We start from the raw sequence: 12,923 nt of genomic DNA on the forward strand, positions 1-12,923 counted from the left end.
GGGCTTTGTTTTGCTAACCAATAACACTCTTTATTGAGAGAAAAACAGCAACTGAGCCACTCCCAGGACAACTCTTTAGTCTGTCAATCACATTAAACTGGCTTTCTAATTGCCTTGCTCTGCTTTCACATATTCAACTCGATCAGTGTTTTTCATGCAATTAAGTCAGTAAAGATTCTAGCAGATGAAACAGGATCTAAGTCCCAGGTACCCTATCCTCTCGCTTGGTTTGGGAAGGGTTGCCATGCATGTTTCACGATCGTGGGTGCACTGAGATACACCTCCTATGTTTCAGGTCCAGGCTTCCTGTTTGCTGTTTGGTTTTTTGGGAAAGAAGAAGAAGGAGGTTGTCCTTGGGCTTTAACTTCTCTGTCGTGGTGTTCACGTGACATAGTTTCGCCTCTCCAGCAGCTTTTTTTCCCAGTCCCCCTCCTTCCACCGGTCGTATTACTTACCTTCTCTGTCCCTCATGTTTCTTATCTATCTATTAGGTTAATGCGGTTATCAGCTTTTGGTGCTTACACTGACCTTGCATCTGCAAGCGGCAGTAACAGTTGCACAGTTGTTGCCTCAGCCTGCCAGGCTATAAAACCGGCTAGGCTGAAGGAAGCTTCATAAAAGCACGTACAGCATAGTTAAACCGAGACCTATTGGCTTTGCCAATGCTTTTTTTCCTAGACGCGAGGAGGCCAAGATATTCGAGCCGTTATCATGAGACTGCGTGGCAGAGGTCTCTGTGGCTCGCTCTGTCTTTTTTTCCAGAAATGTGGTTCCTGAAGGCCCTGTTGCAAAATATTTGAATATTTAGGGATATTTTTAAAGCTGTAGTTGTGCACCTCAATAACATCCTCCATCAACTAACTCTCCTCCACCCCCACCCCAAAAAAGCATTATATTAGATGTATGTTAACCAAGGTGACCTTTAAGCAGCTCGAGGCGCCTCATATCACACAATATGTAATGGAATTAAAAAGCAGGTTGTAACGTGTAAGTTAGATGGTGATCTTAGTATGGAAAACTCAGGTACGCGTTTTCCAAACTGAAATTAAGTGCTAAAGTTCGAGTTTAAATCGTTGTTTCTGCTGAGAGCATAAACGGAAATGTGACGATTCTTTCCCAGCTTTACTGGACTTGCAAAAGCACCAGCAATTGCATAAATACAAGTGACATGAGTTGGAACGCTAAATCTTTTTAAATACACTAGCCTGCCCAGAAGCAGTCCTTCTCCCAAATAACTCATTCACGTCTCCATGAATCTATCACCTCAGTCCATATTTTCCATCAAGCAACCATTGTATTAATTCTGTGAGTGGGGTTGGAAATACTACATTGTTAAAAGCCTTCTTATTTAATACATTTAGGAAATGTGGCCCCCACAAGTCTCCGCTGCCATTTTTTCGACCGCTTTATGAGGAAACCCTTTATAAAATTAATACCCCTCAATGTCACTTACTCTCACCATGAAGATACATCCTGCCAAAAGAGGACTTACATATGCTGCTTTTGAGGAGTCCAAACATTCTGAGTTTTTTCATAAGTCACCTTTTCAAAAACAGATGTTAGGTGAAGTATAGCTTTCAGTTGCGGGCTATAGATTGATCTTTAATATTTTGCAGAAAAAAATACCTACAAAATCCTTTTTGCAGGTATTTCTACATTTTGCAGAGTCGCAATGATTGCACCATCGGTCGGAGTGACCAGTCATCCAGTTTAGGTGACTTCATTATTCGCAAGTAACTGAGATTAACAGACAATCTCTAGCCATCTGTTACGCCATCAGTGAAATCATGGAGAGCAGCCATTCCCCTCGTCACTGCGACAGGGGTCTTCATTTAGATTGCTAACAGAACAAGCATTGGCATGGCCAATAGGTCTCACCTTTGGGACCTCATAAGTGTTTAACCATGCAACAGTTAATGTTGTTGCACTAAGGATATTGTGCTGCATAACTAAATACTTATAAGGTCCCAAAAGCGAGACCTATTGGCTATGCCAATGCTTGTTGTATTTTATTGCCTGTATGCAAACTGTGAAACACAGATGCAGAGGCAGATGTCAAATAGACCTGTGGCTGATATATACAAGGTGATAGTGCTACAGCAACTTTACAAGGTTACCATACTCCCTGAGTCACAATTCCCTGCACCATGTGTAGTAAACAATGTCTATCTAACCACTGAGGACAAATGCTGCTATGTACACCTGCTAAACTACCAAGCAGCCATATTTGCCTAGGGGTTAGCAATGGATGTTGCTGTTGACTTCACAGCACTACACTCATTGCACATGGTGCTGTATTAGTCCCGAGTTAGGTCCACATAGCAAAGCAGCTTATATATTACATTGTCCTGTTTTTCACTAGTGACCTTTTGCACATATTTGCGTTTGTGACAATGTTGGATTAGTTTCCCTGAAACTAAACTTGGTTACACATCTAGTTTTGTAAAACATTATCACAATGCCCTGAATGTCATGTACAAGGTTTCTTCCTGCACTATGTGCGAGTGTCATCTCTATCTTCATCCACGGACAAGGCTATCTACATATCCATAACATCACTAATCTATATGCACATCGCAAGGCTGCTTTCTATTGTAAATGATGAGCATCCCAAAAGATTAGGAGAGGAGGCACTTCAGCTGACACTGAGGGTCCTTGAATGGTGAAACTTCATCATGCAGCGGTCTTACATCTCGTGAGCGGTGTCCAGTTTGTGACCAAGACTGGGTCTTTCATTCTCTCCCATCAGGTAATGGGGTTGGATTGTCCCTTGGGGGGATTCTTGGCACTACTCCTGCACGCACTCTGGGTACACTTAGAGTAGTGTTTTCATAGTAGAAGTACATTCGATTACTACCTTGTGTTATTTCCCTGCATATATACATTGTCTTTGTACCATGGTAGAACTATATCTAATATTCACACTTTTGGTTACAGTAATCACTTTTATCTGCTTCTGTTTATTAATGATTGCAGCACATGTATTTTATACAAGAATAACAATGGTTCAATAAATATATTGAAAACGTCCCACTGAGTATTCTTGGTATACCTCTCTGAGAATAAGTGAGCACGAATGGGTTAGCGAAAGGTTCTGTCCTGTTTCCATGATCCCTGAGGAGTCTGGGTTGTCATGTTCAGTGTTTGTCAGAAACCATTCACTCCCTGGTAAGGTTAGATGGGCTTACGGTGGCACTGTGAGCTAGCTAGACTCGAGGCCAATATATCCTGTGGGGGTGTCTCGAATCAGCCTAGGCATCAAGTCCCTAGTTTATGTTGTCCAACAAACGTGCAGGTCCTACGGATTTGCAGTAACTACACAACAGTGCAACAAGTAAACAGAGAGTCAAGATCTGTAGCTGCACCATCAGGTTACATCATCATTAGTCATGTTGAAGGATGGGCACAATGGGTGACAGCACTGAATACCTGTGTGCAAACATAAACAGGGGCATATTTTCAGAAGAATGGTGGAGCATGATGTCATGCAAAAATTGATGATGATGTTCTCCGACATTCGGAAAATGCATAGAAACAAGGAATTTACAATAATATGAGGCACCCCTGCGTTTTCTCAAGCACCGGTGCCATATTTAGCTGCCTAGCACCAATGCAATCCCCCTTGCTGCTAAAAAGATGCCTTTGTATATGTTTGCACTCAGAAACCATAGTGCAAGGGTGCCTGTGTTTCCGCTAGGCAGCTAAATATGACAATGGTACTTTGAAAAATGCAGGGGTGCCCTGTACTATGGTACATATAGGGTATCCCTGCATTCAGAAAATATTGGAGTGTAGCGCAGAAGATTTTGCTGCAGCTCCATGCTCCAACATCTTTTCATGAATATGCCTCATTGTGGGTCGCATATTGCCAAAGGAGCAACATTTTTTGGATGGTCGGGTGGCCAAGCGTCATGTTCATTGTTGACAAGGTGGTCTAGTTACACTAAGTGTGGCTTGCGCCACCTTGGAAATATGGCCCTTACCACTGCAGTCCGCTACAGCAAAGGGGCGGGCAATAGGTGTTGAAGTGGGCATTCAAACACAACACCCATTGCTTATGATGATGCCCCAGATTTGCATGTCTGTGGCAACCTCAAATCTAAAAAATACAAGAAGGAGGCATTAGGGTGGGCATAGAGGGGGTAATCTTTACATTTCAACACGTATTGTGCTGAACCTACGAATACTACATTTTTCAGCACACATAGAAGCATGAAATCACAATGGTATGTGTAGGAGAGTAGGATCTGCTTCACATGGGCGCCCCCACTTTTTGCTGGTGTTTCACTGTTTTACGACCTTAGTCTGGCTGTCACCCTGCTAATCAGGACCACAGCCTAGCTGCTTCCTCTCTAAAATGGTTTGCATGTACATTAGGTACATATCTAATTGGATTCTGGAGTGCCTTATAAGCCCCTAGCATATGGTATACTATGTACCTAAGGCATAGGTACCTCAGAGGCCTACCAGGGGCTGAAGCATGTATTATGCCACCCCTGCGAAGCACTCCAAAATGACACCACAAGTCTGCTACTGCAGCCTGGGTAAGGTGGTGCTTGCACCCCTTACAGTGGTATAGGCTACCTATATGCACACATATATACAGACACATATAAACCTATAAGCCACTCCTATGGCAGGCCTTGACAATCCTGAAGGCAGAGCGCTTGGTTTTATGTGAGAGGGTGCCCAAGCATGAGCTGAGCTCCGCTGCAGCTTTCGGAAATACTTCCTTATGGCTGTTCTGTGATACAGCCATACCATATACTCTTAAGTGCGTATAATCTTGTGGTAAATGGTAACTTTGGGCTGTACCAAAACATGTCGTGTTTGGCGTCAAACGCTTTGGAATACTACCCCCTCGCCAGTTCTGGTGGCGGGGGTAGCATTCCACCCTTCTAGAGGGAGAGACATGTTCACACTGTCTAAACCCGGTATGACTTTCTTGAGCCCTGGCATCACAAAATGGATGCCTCTGCCACAGACACGGGTCTGGCCTCCTACTGCTGACTGAAACTCCGGCAGGGGAGGCATGGACAATAGGTTTCCTGTTGAGGGGAGGTGTCCCCACCTCCCCAGACAGGCTGATGTGTATTGTGTCTGGGCGGGATCACTCTCTGGTGCTTTGAAGTCCTGCACTTGGGGCACACTTGGTGTCCCTGTGCATACTCCAGTTCGAACCGGTTGCAGGGGCTACCTTCCCCTGCTCTGATGCAATACTGGACAAAGGAAATGGATGTAACCACCCCTCTTTCCTGGCCCACCAATAAGTGGGGCCTTAGAGTTAGTCCATCCCCTAAACTCACTATAAGTATAGGAATCCAGTCCCTAGGACTTTAGATTACCCTGGACGAAACTCTGCAACGTACATCCTGGACCATCGACGTTCTATCCTGACTAGAAGACTGAAGAGATCTCCCTTGGGGTCAAGGAGTGACTCCCCTGCTTGGCAGGCACCAAAGTAGCAACTGACCGGTCTTCAATTCTGAAGCTCCCGCCGGACGCCGAAGTCTCGGCATCCCCAGAGGTGGATTTCCAAACTTCCCCGAGGCTACCCTGAGTCTACAGCAAAGCTGAGGCCCGTGGCTATCGTGGGTGACGTGGAACCGTGACCCCTAGACACCGTGAACTTTTGCAGCAACACTGTCTTCCTGGTCCTCCTTGAAGTTGTGCTTTGGGCTTTGAGTAGCCTTAGCCTTGAGCACCTCCTGCACTGAAGATTGTTGGCCTCCACTCTATAAGTGACCCGTGGGCCAGCTTCAAGTGTGATCGCTCGAGGCTCCTTTGCGATCACTAGCCCGTTGGCTAGCAGGTCTCCACGAAGGTGACTCCTTTTCTGATTGGGCTTACCTGGTTGCCCAAGACGTGCCCCGACGTACCCTCACTGGGTGAGTCCCACAGACCTTGCTGGTCTGCACCGCAGTCCTTTCTCTAAATTCCAGTGACTTGCCATTGCCAAGGCTCGCTGGGTCCATTCTGGTTGCCGACACTGCAGCACTCGACAGACTTTGTGGGACAGCTCGAATCCGGCTCGTGGACTTCATCAATCCCTCCTAGACCTCGTGGCTGAAGAGTCAAGAAACCCATCAACTCACCTGAAGCACCCGACATCTGTGGGCAGTGGTCCATCCTGCCCTAGGTTACTGGCAAGTGACCCAGACTCTGTCCCCTCTGCTTTCAGGTTCCTTCCATCCTAGATCCAGGCTTGGATCTCCACGGACACTTCTCCTCTTCACGGCAGCAGCAGTTCTTTGCAGGCTCCCATTGAAATCCACAATGCGACCCAACACCAAAAGACACCTATGCACCCGGCTTCCCTAGGTGAGGTATCTCGAGTACTCCGGTGCTCTTGTGGGTGCTAGCCCTAGAACTTTTTAAGTCCAAAAGGGTTTGGTCCTTACTCGATTAGAAGTGTCCCTAATCTTTACATTTCCAACCATAATATTGCCCATAGAAGATAACGGGAACCCGCGGTTGTGTTTACACACGGCATACAGTCCCCGTGGGTCCCCTGTGTCACTACCTTGGGTGGTTCCTTGGGATCCCAGCGATTGTACAGGCTATAGGTCTAGTGTCTATTCCAGTTTTGGTTCCTATACCACTTTTTTGGTATATGGTTTGGTACGCCCCTAGGGCCCAAACGTGTATTTGTGCTATTACTGATGATTGCTATCTTGTAACTTAAGTACTTCGAACTCCAGTCTCATAAAGAGACTAGAGGGGTGTGTGTTAACCTAAATACATATATTTTAAATATATACCTGGTGTGGTTGTCCTTTCATTTGATCATTCAAGAGATTATAGACTGGTAAAACAAGCTGCTTTACATTCCTTCAAGACTTAGCTTGAAGGCTGCTCTCCAGAGCTACCGCTAGGATAGCTTTCATATAAGGTTGTCTTAAACCATTCACCATAAGGGGTTGTTTGGACTGATACAAGGTGCCCACTAGAACTAGTGGACAGCATATATCAGGCCACCTTCTCACAGTATGTTTACAAGCCCCTACCATCACAGGAACGTCACTTTTAGTGACATTCTTGTGAAAGTAAAACCTTAGCCTTTATTGCAAGGCAGTATTATGCTACTTAACGTGGCTTAACAGCACCTTATAAATAAGGCCTCCTTTCACGCCACACTTACCATGAAAGGGGTGGGCGTCCCGCCTCAACACCCATTGGTTTTGACACTGCCCCCTATTTACAAGGGTGGCGTAAATAGTCAGCAGAGCTAAAATTACGACCAGGGAGAACCTAGTCTTAACATGACAGAATGAGGAGAAATGCTTAATGTGTCCTTGTTTCATCTGTTTAGGAAGGTGTCCCTCCATGCACAAAAACAATCACCCCTGCAGCATAGGCACCCTCTGTTAATGGAAGCAGGGTGCCTGTGAAGGTGCTAGTGAGGCAACCTAGTACAAGCCCTACAGGAAGCACATGGGTGTATCTTCTCTCATATCCATACAGTGCAGCCCAGTGCTGTAAAGATGTCAGACTGTGGCACTGACAAATTGTGCACAGCTCCCCAACTATGGATTTTTTGGTACTCATGCCCCTATGTTCAGTATGACATGACACCACATATTTGACATACCTATTAGCGACAGAAGACATGGAGTCTTCAGGCTGTTTCTGATCTGACATACACACATTGTAATAAGTTGTATACATGGGACACACAGTGTGAAGGCAGACACCATTTTTCTATAGTTACCACCTTGTCTGCCAATGATGAAGACCAGGTTGTCCAGGAGATCGCACTCCCACCCAACGCAATCCTGCCAGCAATGTTCGAGTTGCTAGACCGTCCTGTCCAGACCAAAGATGCGCAACATATGCCTCCGGATACGGTCCCAGCACACTTTCCAGACCTTGACAGGGTACCCCTTCAACTAACATGCCTCACTCACTCTCAACCCTCCTACTGAGGTAGAAATTGACCAACCAGAGGAATACCCTAAATGCATACTCTGACATCTGCACCTCCTCTCCTTCCCCCAACATCTTTCCCCACAATCCTTTGTACTCTAATAAGTTAAAACCCACCCAAAACGTACACTAACTAACCAAAAATTAACTACACACCTAGTAGACAGGCACCTGACAATACAAGAGCACAACCATAAAAAGCACGAAAATTATGTGACACAGGACTATGCCTGGGCGGTGAACTTCGCTCCATTTGCGGAGTTTTGTGCACTCCGCGGAGCTTGCGGGGTGCAGAAAACTCCGCTTCGCGATGTGCAGCTGAGTTTTTTCCCCGCTCGCGAACCCAAATGGTAAGTTCGCGAACGGTAAGTTTGCGAGCGCAAGCTGCTGCTCGGGTAGAATTTCTACCCGAGCAGCAGGAATACCAGCCCAAACTGCAGTTCCCTCTGCACTCCGCCACTCGTGGAACTTCGTGGAGTTTTTGTGTAGCTTCACAGAGTTCCGTGTAGCAAAACTCTGCGATCTATACCCAGGCCTACAACAGGACTTGATGGGGACAGTTGAGAGAGCAGACAGGACACCACAACTACACTTTAAACACACACAATCAGAAAACACCTCCAGCCAGACACAACCACAAAGCTCAAAGGACACTAATAGTGTGAGCAAAAGTGAAAGTGAAAGTAAAAGTGTACAGCACAATTCTTGGGTACAGGATGAATGCTTATTTCACTTCCTGTTTGTTTGCTGCACGCTTTTGAGTTTTCGTGAATTTGTTTGCCGCTAACGGTTGATTTGCCATTGCACCTCATGTACTTTGCGAGTTTTTTGTATTTAGGTTATGAAAACATTGCGCTAACATGAAATGCGGTACAATTGTTGCCACTAAATGGAATTCTACCTGTAATTGTACCATTTGTGTAGCTATTGCATGCCTGGCAACAGTCTATGGCTATGGAATGCAACATATGATGTGTATGTGACTTACCTTGGCTAGATGTCATTGGTTTAATATGTGACTAGGCTCTCAACATGAAATCATTCACAGATTTGTGCTGCGACATACATCACAATGTTTGATTGGCATTGCATGCAGTTTTACATGTTATACTGTATCCCATATGTTGTATGTGTGCCTAAATATGTGGCAAGTATTTACCCCATTCCAGTAAGGTGTGTGCCACTGTCATGGCGACACACACACACATATGTGACAACCAAGCATTTACACCGTGTGTCAAAAATTTGGGGCATGCATACAAGGCACAAACACCAGCATCACTTTTGTTTATGCTCTGGTGGTGTCAAAACCTTCTTCATATCTACAGGATGGCGCTAAGCCACTGAATGTCGATTAATGCCACCTTGTTCATATTACCTTTATCACAACAGTCCGCTACAGCAAAAGGATGGGAATTTGGTGTTAGTATGGACGTTTCACCACAAATCCATAGATTTTGAGGCGGCCTCAGATTTACATATCTGGGGCTGCGGCAATTTTAACACCTCTGTAAAGGCGACATTAGAGAGGCATAAATTGGAGTAATGTATTAAGTTCTCCTGTGTTTATCCTCTTTCCATGAGGTCTGCATTCTGCAGCACAAATGAATAAGCAATTCCCCTTTCTAGATTATTTTTGTGCTGGAAGGTGTGTCTTCCTGTACAAAAAAAAACACCCAAGCAACGCAGTCACCCTTGCTACATGGCATAAGTATGCTTGTACTGGCACTGGCAAGAATAATTTGCACCAGCGACAGGGTACGCACAGGGCTGCGCCATAAATATGATATATATGGCTGATTCCTGTGTGTTAGGACAAGACAGAGCGCAGTGTTGCAATTTTTTGTACAGTACCACCCTCAAACCATTTTTAATAGAATATCCCTATCAATTTCTGAATGGCAATTCGCTGTTTCAATGTCTGCAGCAGCATGCATCACACATTGGAAGAGAAACTACAAGGAAAATGCAATGATTTATCCTCGTATGTGGCTCTGAAAGACCTATTGCAACACACATTGCACCACTCTTTCACCCTCTGTGGAGCATGTGCATGTGCCTAAATTTCAATGCAGAATGGAGCCATGTTAAGTGGGAGATCGCCACCAGAACGTCACTAAAAGTGAAGTTCTGGTGGCGGTATCCCGTGGTAAATATGGCCCTAGGTAGATTCCACAGATTAGACATGCCCTTTTACATAGGGAAATATGTCGATTTGTGTCCTACATGCTGTTGCAAACGTTTCAGATGTCCCACTATGTCTTTGGGCCCGTATGTGTATGGATCTGTGAGGAGATGGTAGAATAGGATGATGTGACACCTATATGATATTTGTGTGAGTTTATGTGTGTTGTGCAGATTCCTGGTGATACCTGATACTATCTGTCATGACTATTTCCTAGGATTGCATGCTCCTATTTGTGTTTAACTGTGCGGGAAAATATAGAGAAAAGCTGACAGGTGTAGTGCTAACAAGTAACTAGATTACATCCATTAACCTATCAATGTCTCAATTGGTTGTGTTGGATTTTCGAGGTAAGTGATGCCTCTTCCTTGTGGTACCATTTGCTTTCGGAATGTTCTAACCACATTGTGTTTGCATGTGAGAGTGTACTTAGTTGTATGTCGCCTTGCATGTATTAGCTATGCCTGTTGGAATCACTGACGCACTCTACTCATAAGACTTGCTTCAGTTGTTTTGTGGATCGTCACACACAATAAGTGTGCTGTGATGAGGAAATCACCTGTTATCACATTTGAGTCGCATTGCATATTCCTGGTGGTGGCCATAGAACATCCACACAATGTCATCATTGCATTGTTATCCTATTTGGCCTAGTGACATAATAGTGAATGCTGTTATCACATGTATAACCTATGTTTCAGTGTTTGCGATGAGTGTTGTAGTGCAATTTAAGGCTAGTAATGTGTGGAAAGATGAGTCATACACAGTGTTTGGATTTCACAACATTTAACAACCTATAGTGACGGTGACACATGTGTGAGGTTTAGTGGAAGTATCATCTGCAACACCGGACAATATGTGAATAATTGGTGAATTTTGTTGTCCTTCCACTGTATTGCTGCAACAGTTGGTCTTGCTACATTATCATTTTCTTCTTCAGCCTCTCCATCTTCCAGCTGATAATGGTCACCATTGTCATGTAGAATAGGACATTTGTCCACACACATATTTTATGTATGATGCAGCACACCAAGATGATTTTACACAACAGTAGCAGTGCGAAAAGCAGTATGCCTCCAGATAAATCTATGCACTGGAAGTCGCCCTTTCACTTGGACAATAAGATGCTGTAGAACAGTAGCGCTTCTACAAGCGCACCTCAGTATCTTTTTTAACCTTGCTGCCTCTCCTACCGAATAGAGTATGTTTGGGGATGGAGTGCCTAGCAATTTTAACTCACTTTACTCCTATTCACTTTATCACTGATCACTACTGATATTACCAGTTGGTCTACCTCCAGGTGGTGGAAAGCATACTTTCAAATGAAGACCCAATGATGATGCTTTCATGTCCCAAGAAAAGCTGAGAACCAAGATATACCGTTCAACCACTCCTGTACGTGAATGAGGGTTTTTTAATTGGTTACCACACCCAACCCTGGTACTAGAGGTACAAGTGATCCATTCTCCCTTTGATTATCTACCTTTGACAGGAAGCCAATTGCATCTCAGCTTCTCCCTCCCCCTATGATTATATATGAATGATTGTGATCCTCTGATGGTAAATCCACTCCCTCCTTAGGCGCTGCCCTTGTGGTGGTGGTCTCCTTGGTACCCCTAGCTGCAATACCAATAAATCCATGACATACTTGAGCTTGCCATGATGATTTGGGAGTGTTCTACGCATTTTTAAGAACAGGTAATTCCTAGCGGGAAAAACTGCTGCTAATGCGACTTAGCAGCAGTTTTTCTTTTTAAGCATCGTACGAGGAATTAATTGTACATATTGCATTGTGTCTTTGCGCGTGTTTTAAAGTGGTTATGCCTACCTTGTGTAACATTTTTGTTAAGTCACACTAACTGAACTGGCGCTCTGAAAATGTTTTGCTAACTGTGTGAAAAGGTCACTAAGGGGGCTTTGCGACACTTGTAACTATTGCAATACAAAAAAGCAGCTGTAGCGCAAAAGAAATGATGCTACGGCAGTAGCCTAACAATAGTCTCCGCAACCCCTGTGGTGCAGTGGCCCCCAAGCTCCAGGAGGTCCCCACTGGCACTGTGCATGGATGGTGGGGCCCCTGACATTAATGCTCCTGACAGGGTCCAGAGCATGGTGGGACTCCTCTGTGAACTTTGCAAGGGGGCCCCTCAAATTTCAGTACACCACTGTGTACGGCAGCGTTAAATCCTTGTAAATATGCCCCTTTGTGCACATGGAAGTCATTGTGTCAGCCTGGTCAAATTTATACATTTGGATTGTGTCTATTTTCCCAGAATCCTCTAGCTGAGAAGGCTAAAGGTTGTATCTGATAATGAGTAACACAAGACTGGATACCTTCTTATAGAGGACCAGCTGTAACACATATGCTGCTGCAGAGAACTGCAGATCACTCGGCTCGCGCGTCGATGAAGAACGCAGCTAGCTGTGAGAATTAGTGTGAATTGCAGGACACATTGATCGTCGACACTTCGAACGCACCTTGCAGACCCGGGTTCCTCCCGGGGCTACGCCTGTCTGAGGGTCGCTCGATCGTCAATCGCCCCGGGGCTTCCCCGGGACGTGGCTGGGGCCGTCGCAGGGTGAGCTCCGCTTCCCCTTCGTCCCCCCACAAGGTCAGACCCCCCGATCGCCCATTGGCAGGGTCCCTGGCTGGGTCCTGCCGCGGAGGTACGCCACTGGCGTGCCTGGACCCCCGAGAAGGGGGCCCGGCGACCGGTCCGCCCTGGGACCATCCGGGGACACCTGGCTGCATGCAGCGCGTGGCTGTCTGTGGTGTCCCACAGGCTGCCCGCGCGCACGGGCCTCGGGCGCC

The 12,923-nt window shown here is 45.6% G+C and overlaps 1 non-coding gene across 1 annotated transcript; it reads left to right on the top strand.

The window, feature by feature from the left end:
* The first annotated feature begins 12,481 nt into the window (after window positions 1-12,481).
* Window positions 12,482-12,635, top strand: LOC146865907 (5.8S ribosomal RNA). Its single transcript, XR_014977496.1, has one exon. It is a non-coding gene; the product is annotated as a 5.8S ribosomal RNA (ribosomal RNA).
* The last annotated feature ends 288 nt before the right edge of the window (window positions 12,636-12,923 follow it).

This window comes from Triturus cristatus, chromosome 2_1 (genome assembly GCF_964204655.1).
Source record: "Triturus cristatus chromosome 2_1, aTriCri1.1, whole genome shotgun sequence".
NCBI lineage: Eukaryota > Metazoa > Chordata > Amphibia > Caudata > Salamandridae > Triturus > Triturus cristatus.